The following is a 10,677-nucleotide window of genomic DNA, read 5'->3' as shown; positions in this document are numbered from 1 at the left end:
TTGAACACTTCATTGTCTCAATTATTTCCTCATAAACACTGAGTCTGGTGATTGTGGTCCAGATCTTTCTGTAAAGTAAGTATTGGCTAATTATTCATAAAATATTTATGAATACTTAAAAGATTCAGTGTTCAGTTTAAGTTAATTAAACATACTGTAAAGCTACTTCTGGGCAAGTAGAAATAAATGAGTCTTAACCCAGAAGGTAGATACTGATACAGTCACCATTATAACTGTTCATCTTTTCATAGACTGATAGTTAAACTGTCTCTGCCATGCTCTACAAGAATTTGGAAGCCTATTTAGACCTGCAGCTGCAATAGACTTGTCCCTTTGGATAGGTAGATTTATCACAGAATTGGTGTTACCAGGCAGGACAATTTCTTAGAGGGAGGATGCAGGTTAATTTCTGCATTGATGGGAAGACTGGCAACCACCTTAAGTTACACGCTGTCTAAGCAGAAGAAATGGTAGTAATCTGTTTTTGACATTCTGCATATCAGCTTTCCTAACATTCTGTAGCTGCTCTTAACTTCTGTTCTGGTTTTGTTAGTGAGGGGGTTGGCCTAAGGTGGTAGCTTCTGTAGGAAACTGCTAGAAGTCGCTCCCCTTTGTTCAGTGGACTTGGCCGGGCCCAGGGCGGACCTGCTGCTGGCCAAGGCCGAGCCAATTGGTAGCAGACTGTCCTGTGATAATGCCTCTGTGATAACGTATTTAAGTAGGGGAAAACAGAAAAAAAAGAAGAGAAGATGTGAAGCAGCTGAGCGGGGGCAGAGAGGGAGAGGCGCAAGCCTCGTGGGCCTTGCAGGCCTCACCCTCTGGCCTCCCGTCGGGCAGCCGACTGGGCTCAACTCGGCCTGGCCTGGCTGCAAGAAGTGGAGAGGAGATGAGAAGTGAATAAGATGTAAAAAGGATCCTGAGAGGCGTCTGCCAGCCTGTTGTGAGGAACGGCTGCAGACGCCAAGGTCAGTAAAGAAGGAGGGGGAGGAGTAACGCGGCTCCTGGCCAAGATTCCTCTGCAACTCTTGGTGACAACCATGGTGGAGCGGGCTGTCCCCCTGCAGCCCATGGAGGTCCACCGAGGGGCAGAGATCCACCTGCAGCCCGTGGAGGACCCCGTACTGGGGCAGGTGGATGCCTGAAGGAGGCTGTGGCCTGTGGAGGGCCCGCTGGGACAGTTGTTCTAGAGGGACTGAACTCCGTGGAAGAGATGACCCACGCCGGAGCAGTTTCACGAAGGACTGTGGCCCGTGGGCGGGACCCCACGCTGGAGCAGAGGAGGAATGCGAGGAGTTCTTCCCCCGACAATGATACAGCGGCGTAAAACAACGTGTGATGAACTGACCGTGACCCCCATTCCCTTCCCCCCCGCCCCGTGCCGCTCAGGGAGCGCTCAGGGAGGGAAGGTAGTAGAGATAATGTTAAGCCCGGGAAGAGGGAGGGGTGGATGGAGGTTATCTTGTTCCCTGTCTCATTCTCCTGCTAATTTTAGAAATAAATGAATAGTTTTCCCCAAGTCGAGTCTGTTTTGCCCATGATGGTAACTTTTAAGGATTTCTCCCCGTCCTTATCTCAAACCTCGAGCCGTTTTTTCTTATATCATCTCCTCCTATTCTCTCGGAGGGTGGGGGGAGCGAGAGAGAGACTGCGGAGTCTGGTCCCGATCAGGGCTGAACTACGACAACTTCATCACTTGCAAAACTCCCTGGGTAAATGTGGGGGGTTTTAGTTTGCACAAGCTAGAAATACGGGCACTTTATTCCTTGCATCCTAACTGGAGTATAAGGGTCTAAAAATAGATTGGTGCAGTGTCTTCTGCAGATAACAAAGGAAGGAAAACGCTCTGAGAGCGGACAGCAGCCTGTCTTGTGGGCTGCTGGGAATTGCAGTGATGTAACGGGAGGGCAGCAGCACATCTGGGACAGGAAGTGCAGGCTGTGCAATCCCCATCCTTGGAGGCAGTCACCATTGGACAAGATGTCATGCCAAGCAGCCTGACTTACCTCTGCAGCTGGCCTTGCTTCGAGCATGGGTGACCTATAGAATATAGACTGGAGAGGACCACCATGATTTAGAGGTTTTTTTTTCTGTCATTCATAAAGGTTCACTAGCAGCATTGATTTTTATGCTACAGTCCTTGTGATGAATGAGGGGGTTTGGTTCTAAAGCAATAAAAATGTTTAAGTCTTATGCTTTCATAAGTCCCATACCTCACTGTTGCCATAATTCTCACCCACTCTATAAAAACCTCAGTTAGAATGAATAGGAGAATATTTTTCCTGCAATTTATTGAACTTGAGTTGAATTCCAGCAAAGAGTAAGAATGGTCCTGAACACATTCCAAGAAGGAGCAGTAGAACATCCCCGCGCTCTGACAGGACAGGAAACAGGTGATTTCACAACCTGACCCAAACTGCTCTGCTAGCTCCTTAAAGCTAATATACCAAGTTCATTCCCATTTGCAAGTAATTAATCTAGTTCTGTTCATAAAGGCTTAACAAAAAAAATTCAGCTATGTTTACATGAGAATCCCAAATAATGCCGTGATCAATGTGCTTTGCTCTTCAGGTTTTTCTTCTTTAAAAATAATCCAAAAATTCTCTTACCATGTGGGAAATTGTGCAGCAGTTGCATATATGCAATTAAGAGCAGTTTCAGTTGTCTCTCAGAAGATCTGCATACCTGAAGCAACAGCCAAATTTTAACATGACAAAAACAAGCTAAATTTATGTGTGGGAAGCTCCTGTACACAGCCAGAGAAATGAAGACAATCTAAACACATACTTAATGGAAACAGCCCTCTTCTATACAAAAAGATAAAATAACGTACGTAATTTACTCATAAAAGTTTAAGGAGGTTTTCTTGCAATGGTCATCACAGTTCTCCAAAATCCAAGAGTCCACAGGAACATGTTCTAGTCCTAGATTCTGAGAAGGGAGTAAATGTATTTACTTAAATCACGTATGTATCTGATTTACAAGGCCACCCATTATTTGCTCTCCGGCAACAGTCAGGCTATCAGTAAGCTATTTTACAGATTATTCTGTTTACACCGAGGTGAATATGAGTAATTCCACTGGCTTCTGAAAAGCTTTCAGCCCACACCGGTTTTAGGCAGTTGGAATGTGGTCCGGAGGCTCTGAAGCCCTACCACCACTTTTACACTGTTTCAATGTATTTATGCGAAGTCATACAACTGTAATTAACATGCAGTCTGTATGCTACATTTTATTACTGTTTTACAAATATCTGAAAAAAAAGCTGTAATTGTAGAAAGGATAAGCCCTTTGAAAGACTGTTATTTGCTGGCTTGTTTTATAAAGAGGTCTTACAAAAGTCTCAAGATCCTGGCACATAAAATGAAAGAAATTTGATATATTTTTTTAAATATAACACCATTATATTCATTCCAATGAGGTATTAACCACCACTTCTAAACAGTAAGAAAACTCTTACTGACTGAACTTACACACTACACTAAACCAGCAATGCTGAAGGAGACTCACTCACTCACAACAAGTAGGAATTCAGGAAATTAATGTTTTTCAGTATTAATGCATTCCAGCTTTGCCACAGTAAGACAGATATTCTACTTTTTCGACAAGACAAAAAGCTTACTCATTACTGAGCTCTTTCTGAAGAGGTTTGGGTTCTTTATTGTTCCTTTATGGTATAGAAAGGGCAGGAGGCAGCTGTATTTGGTGGCTGCAAGGCTCAAGTCACTAGAACAACCGAATGAGAGCTTGGTTCAGAGCAAAAGGAAGATCTCCTCGGGGGCTCATGCTTTAAGTTTAACATCGTGGGCGTCTCAGTGCTCTCTGGAGCGTCGCGTAATGCTCTAACGTCCCTTGCGGCTGAACTGCCAGCAGCTGGGTGTTCCACTACACACCTGCCTGTCCCACAGCACGGGCAAACACATTTTGAACAGCTCTGCTCATGTGTACAGCAGCTGGAATTTTTTTTCTTGGTTAAAAGCTGTCTGACGACCAGGAGAACGAGACAGCCCTGCCTGACTGATGCATGGACTGAAGAAATAGGTCGATTGCTGACAACCATCAGAGGAGAAGCTGTGAGGTCTTTCTTAGTCTTATCCTGGCATGTAGACAGATGCTGCATTCCTTCCATTTCCAGTAGATAAGAGAACACTTTCACATCAGAGCCTTCTGGGAACAGATCAAACCATAATTTGCGGTTACCCTATTTTGAGAAGACCACCTTTTTAAAGACTAATGAGTGGTGGGGGCAGGAGGAGAGAGGGATTTTTTTTTTCATGTCTGGATATTAGTTCCTTAGTTGTTTACTACTGCTTATGGCTTTTTAATTTCAAATTAATGCTTTTGAAATATTTAGGCAAACCTTCATTTATCTTTTCATTCACAGATAGATACATTATTTTCTTCCATTAAAAGATTGTCCTCGGTGTCTCTGTGTCACAGTTTTATAACCCAAACAACATTTGAAAACAGAGCCTGAACCGTCAATAATAAGCTCAGTAGCAGGCTGAAAGTTAGAAATAACAGCTTCCATTCTAGTATTGAAAAATATCCCGGTCTTCTTTTGTCCTGCAGATTGCCATTGGTGTCTGCTGAAGATCGGTATAAGATGCTGTTTAATATTCATTCACATTATTTCCCACTGCATGATTAGCAGCAAAGAACTTGAATTACCACGTGAGCTGGACTTTCCATTGGAGGCTTACTGGTGTGTCTGAGGAAGGACAAAAGATGGAAATAAACCAGAGCTTTAATTTAGAGTAAAAAAATGTACTAAAGGTAAATTAGTGGCCCCACTGAACTCAGCAAAAATCTTGTCCTTCGTTGTACTGTGTATGCTAAGGGTGCAGATGTTGATATTCCATGTCACAAGGAGGAAAGTAGTACTCTACTAGATTTATTTGGTATTTGCTGCTATTTTGATTTAAGCATATATTAAATATGGTCTAACACCTCAGACTGGTTTTCAACGCCTACAAGCAACTAAAACACAACTCTGCTTCCCTCATTCAAGTATAAATGCAAGATTGCTATTTTTATTAAAATATCAAAAACTGAATGTCATGCTGAGTTACCTATCTGCTGTTTTTCTTTTCAGTGTTACATCTTCAACCTGCAATTCATTGACTCCACTGACAAAAAAATGTAATGTGAGTTTTATTTTTTGAAAGTTATCCTGGTTTCCTTCTCTTCTACATGAAAATTAGTATTCCCAAAAGGAACATTCATTCTTGTGGTCTACGTGAGCCATGTTCAGTTCCAAAGACTGAAATCAATTATGTGTAATAGATTTCCAAGTTTCTTCTGGACTACCACAAGAAGGTGCACACCTAATTTAGCTTCTTATGCTCCTCGGGCCAGGGGGAGGTAGAGGGAGGCAGAAGGCCTTTTCTGTATTGTTCCTCCTGGATTCACAACACAGTATGTGTTTTTGCTTTTCTAATACACCAGTTACAGAACAAGGCAAACACCAGGATATCAAAATATAGGTAACAAACTGCCGCCAGTGTACCACCTCCTAGGTTTCCCTGCTTTTTCCAGGTGACATTCCACAAAATAAATTTTCCTGTGGCAAAGCACAGTCTTCTTCAGAGTATATGTTGCAATGTTGTGAATTAAAAACTACCCAAACTGCGGTAACGCTGCTAGATACTCGGCAAAAATAACAAAAACCAGAGCAGTCTTGTCTTGTTTTAGAAAGCATTGTAGGCTGAAACTCCCTTGTCCCAGTAACCAGGAGCCTAGTGCCCTGTGGCAAATACAAAAGAAAATAAAGTGGTATCAAGGTGTTTATCTGCAATAGGAATGGTAATGGAAATGAAACTGGAAAGGCACAAGAGAGGCTGTGGTTTGTTTTAAGCTGATTTTGCATGAAACGCAAGTGAAAGAAGTTTAAAAAAAATTTTTTTTTTTCTTGGCTTACCATCCATCACAGAAGTAAAATACTATCTGCCTTTACTGAGCACTGCTTGAGCCACCAGACTTCCACAAGGTTTTATGGAATAGAGAAGGAGAGATTGGCAGAAGCCACCATCATGGTTCTAGTTTCCAGTTGACTCCCAGTAGAGACAACCAAGCATATTTTAGACACTTTCCTGGTTTCCTATGGTGCACATGGGGCAACTGCTACAGGAACATCCTGTAATGGGAAGCGCAATCTCACAGACCTTCTTCCTAAGTCTTTTGAAACACACAGTTTACAAAAAGCTTGCAAAAGTGTATGAAAAACCCTTCAAAACCTTACCAGTGTGATCACTGATAGCTACAGCACAGAGTAGCAAAACTTGGGACAATTCCCCACTTTACCCCATTAGGCTCACCTTTCTGTATGTTTTTCAACAAGCACAAAGGAAGAGCACGTTCTCAGAGATGAAGAACTATGAAGGAACGGAAGGGTTTGGGAAAGGGAAGTGCTTAATAGTAGTGGTTTTATATGTATTTGAGGTTCTTCGCTCTATGGCAGAATTTGTTCTCCCTTGATGGGGAGATTAGTGAGAACTAAATTTCAAAGTAACATACTTAAGGTTTTGCTAAAATAAGATAATCACTATGGAAATATTTCTGCGGTAACCATTTTAGAGCAATTATGTCAATTCTTGGGGTATCTGATTTCGGCATCACTAGAAGATAATCTAATCATCTGTAGAATCATCAAAAGAAAATTCAACTGTAGTAGTATGAGTGGAAAGGTCCTTCTCTTTATTTAAATTCAGCCTGTTGATTACAGACAATCCAACTCACCAAGATGAACTTGAAACTCGGTGTTAGCCACATATTTTATAATATAATGCTCTCTTCTGACATCCAACTCATTCATGAGCACGCTGAGCAGAAGCAACACCAGAATAAACTCCTGTCAGATCCCAGTCTGTGCCCTCTCACTTCAATAACCTGATGGCTACCACTTCGTAGAGTGTTTCAGCCAATTCTACAAGTCTACAACTGTGATTTAATCTAGATCACATTTCCTGGAATTGTTTATGGCAGCTGCACAGCGGAAGAGCACAAAGATCTTTCTAAACTTCAAATTACATTCACTGTGGTTCCCTTATACACCCAGGCAGTCACCCTAATGAAGGAAATTAGATCAGTTTGATATTGTTTGTCCTTGACAAATAGAGCTTATGTTTTGTTCTATTACTGCAGGGTAGGGAGGAGATTTTCAAGAAACTCTCTCCGCTAACTTTATGTACTTAACTGTACCTTCTGCTATTTCTCCTTGTACAACAGCAGACCTTGATTAAAAAACTTAGCATTCTGTCCTTGTATCACATAAGAAAGTCACACATATTTAGAAGATCAGGGCTAACGGAACAATATGATCAGAAGTTATCTTCTGCCCTTCTGTTGCTCAGATACTTTTTAAAAAAAGTTTTAAAATGTTACTCAAATCTAATAACTTTAAATGTCAAAAAGAAATAGAACAATATTCAGCAGTGCTGTGAGACAGGAAAAATATCCTTTCAATCAATGCAAATGGTAACTACTTACAGATTGTTTCGTTATCTTCTTTTAGGTACATTGTTACAAACCCCAGGAATTTCTGTAAGTACTTTGATTTCTAAATTTTTGTTTAATCTATGCAAATATTTTTCAGATTTTTAAATTAACCTTCATATCAATAGTTAAATGATTCCTTACTTCATATCTGTAGGATTGGTTATACTATTTTTATCTAAAAGGTCACGTAAGAAATAAATTTGCAATAGGTATTTTTCTGTCTGAAAAATACGAAACCCTACCCATCACAAGAGGTTAATTAAGGTGAATATATACTATGATGAGGGATACAAACTGGAGATACCATCAGTTTATTTACATATACATTTAGGGGAAAGGGGGTAAGTGAATTATTCAAAGTTCAGGTTGAGGTTTTCAGTCTGCATAAGCACTTCTTATACATTAGAAGATGTGGTGCATATGAAATGTTGTTGTAATCCAAAGTACTGACGTGGGTCTTACAGTTCTAGGGTCTTAACTGAATTAGAAGAGAAAGCCCAGTATTGATAAAAGAAAAACAGCCAAACAAAAATCTGCTGTATACTAATCCTTTAATAACTAAAACCAGCAGTAGACAGAGCACATAGAGAATCTATTGAAGAAATTACACTACTAATGGAGTTAACAAGTTGTATATTTAGATATCTACAAGCATCCTCAGGGTGTAACTATAGTACAAACCAACAGAAGAGACTAAAGGCTTTTACTTGAACACACTGTTTGTTACCTCCCAAGAGCCCTTCCTTAACTTTAATGAAAACCAATTTACATCGATTAATAAAAGCCATTTGAGCGCTCCAATTAAAGAATATCTAAGCTGATGATTACCTGTTGATATTTAATTTCACTAGCATGGAGCACTAGCATGTCTTTGCATGCATTGCTCCCACCTGTTCAGCCTGGCTGGATGGCTACGACATTAATTACTCATTTTAATTTGATATAATTATTGAAACATTATTTTACCTGCTCATAGCAATTTTGCCTTCATTGTGTGTCTTCTTCCAGATGAAACATTCCTTCTTCACTGATATTTTGAGTTAGTTAAAGTAAGGAAAACAGTTTTGTTTAAATATCAGAAATACGTTTCAGAATGAGCACGTGGAATATGAAATAAAAGAGGATGCCTAATCTATCTGGTCAACAAAGTTCGTCTGTGTTGTGCCACTCTTATTTTCAGATGACCTCAAATCTAGCAATAAGCCTGCTGGAAGTCTTCAAGAGTCCTGCAAAAAGAACAAAAAAAATTCAGCTTATAGTGTGTGTGAAAACACTTTTCAGAAATTATCACTCACTTTTTTCTTTGATCTTTTACTAGAAAGTTCTAACCTGTTACAATTAGATATCCATTAGTTTCAGCGAGCTGAAACTGGCTTTTGGTAACACACCTCAAATGTTGTGCCCGCATTTGACCAAGATGGGGATTTCAGGCAGGTGGAAATAACTTCTATAAAACTAACTACTATAGTTAGAGAAAAGAGGTGTGTTTTTGAGGACACATGAAGAAAGAGCTATGGTGCCAGAAAAAATTTCAACTTTTTACACAATGCTAACTACTCTAACAAAGGATGTCTTCCTACAAACCTTGTTTTGTTTCTATTCTTAGCGTGCTATGTCTCTAACATAATATAGGTGCATGTAAACTTCACACTTACGGAAAACTGCTTCATGAGGTTTGCAGGTCCCAGAGGAGAACATCTCAGCTTGGAGTGCAGAGCTCAGGGCACCTCTGGGACAGCAGGAGGATCTGTGTAGGGACGAACACTGCGCTGGAACCCCTCTGCAGCAGTGCTACGACCAACACTCCTTCAAGTGACACTTCTCACCTCTCCATGCCTGTGGCAGACTAATAGATACCAGGTCCTCATCAGCTTTCACCCTGACCTTCAGGTGTGATGAGAGAGGGCCTGAAGAGACTCTGGGTGTTCTCTGTCAGAAGATGAAAAAAACCCTTTGATCCGGAGAGTAGCTACTACCTAACAAGTTACTATTGAATTTTCAGTCATACAGATTTATCTTTTAATCCCAAAGTTTCGGACAATGTGACAATAGCAATCTTAGGCTTTTTGCTCCAGCCGGCTGCAAATCCTGAACTCATTGCCTTGCAAAGCTCTGCAGGCTTCGCTGCCAGTTCTGTTCGTCGTCAGCTTGTGCTGCATAACCATCACGGTGAGAAGCTGCTGAACTGCTATCATAGATGTGTTCCACTGCAACTAATTAATTAAAGCAATAGCACATTAAACACCCTATACAAACTGCTTTCAACTGTATACATCTTGATTACATTGAATTGAGAAGCAGTTAGTAAGTCATAAAAGGATTCAGTTTTGAGTGTTTTTTTTCCCAGGTTTTGGATGTTGCATTCTAGATTTATTCTACCTACTTAGGGCTAAAATGAATAGATATTACATTTCACTTGTTACAGGCAATACAGACTGCGTTTTAAAGTTTGCTCACTTGCAAGTCAAAGAGGAGAACTAATCCTTAAAGAAAATTCTGTGGATGAAAATATTTTGTTTAGTTTCTACAAGAAGATTACACAACATGCATAGCTGTCTCTCCCTAGGTACCTAGGGAAGGTTATACACGGAGGAAACCTTTTAAGAATGGCCATGGTTTAGTTTTTCATCGTGATTTCTACCTCGTTTGAAAAACTTAAAAGTCCTTGTTGAGCTACGAGATCTACTTCATTAACCTCATGAAAGCGCTCACATTAAGCTGGAACACAGGAGAGGCACCTTAACACAGCAGAATTGTTAGAGGATATTTAGAACTGAACTGTGAACTCAATGTTAGAAACACAAAAGTCAGTATAGTATCACGATGCAGCCCAACCATCCTGCATTGTTTATGATAAAAAGATGGAGTATATCATTAAGGTTTCACAATGTCCTTACACATTGTGGTTTTGACAGACTTTGGAATTTTAATTGCTGGTCTCAAAGCTACTTTTTGTCAAACAGGTGTTGTATTAACAGCACCTATAATGAATATAATCAATGAATGTTGCAGGTTTCATATCCAGTGTAAACTTAAACCACTTTATTTTCTAAAACTATGTTTAGATAGCTCGCTGTTGGTATTTATGTGATACATTTGATTACTTACCTGTGACTCTATGCAAACATGGAGGCAGATTATTAAGCACTTGTGTAAATGTGCAAAGTGTGACCTGAATCCTAA

Source organism: Chlamydotis macqueenii, chromosome 2, assembly GCF_036417535.1.
Source record: "Chlamydotis macqueenii isolate bChlMac1 chromosome 2, bChlMac1.mat, whole genome shotgun sequence".
NCBI classification, from domain to species: domain Eukaryota; kingdom Metazoa; phylum Chordata; class Aves; order Otidiformes; family Otididae; genus Chlamydotis; species Chlamydotis macqueenii.
The sequence above is the reverse complement of the archived record's forward strand: the minus strand, read 5'-3'. Positions refer to the sequence as shown.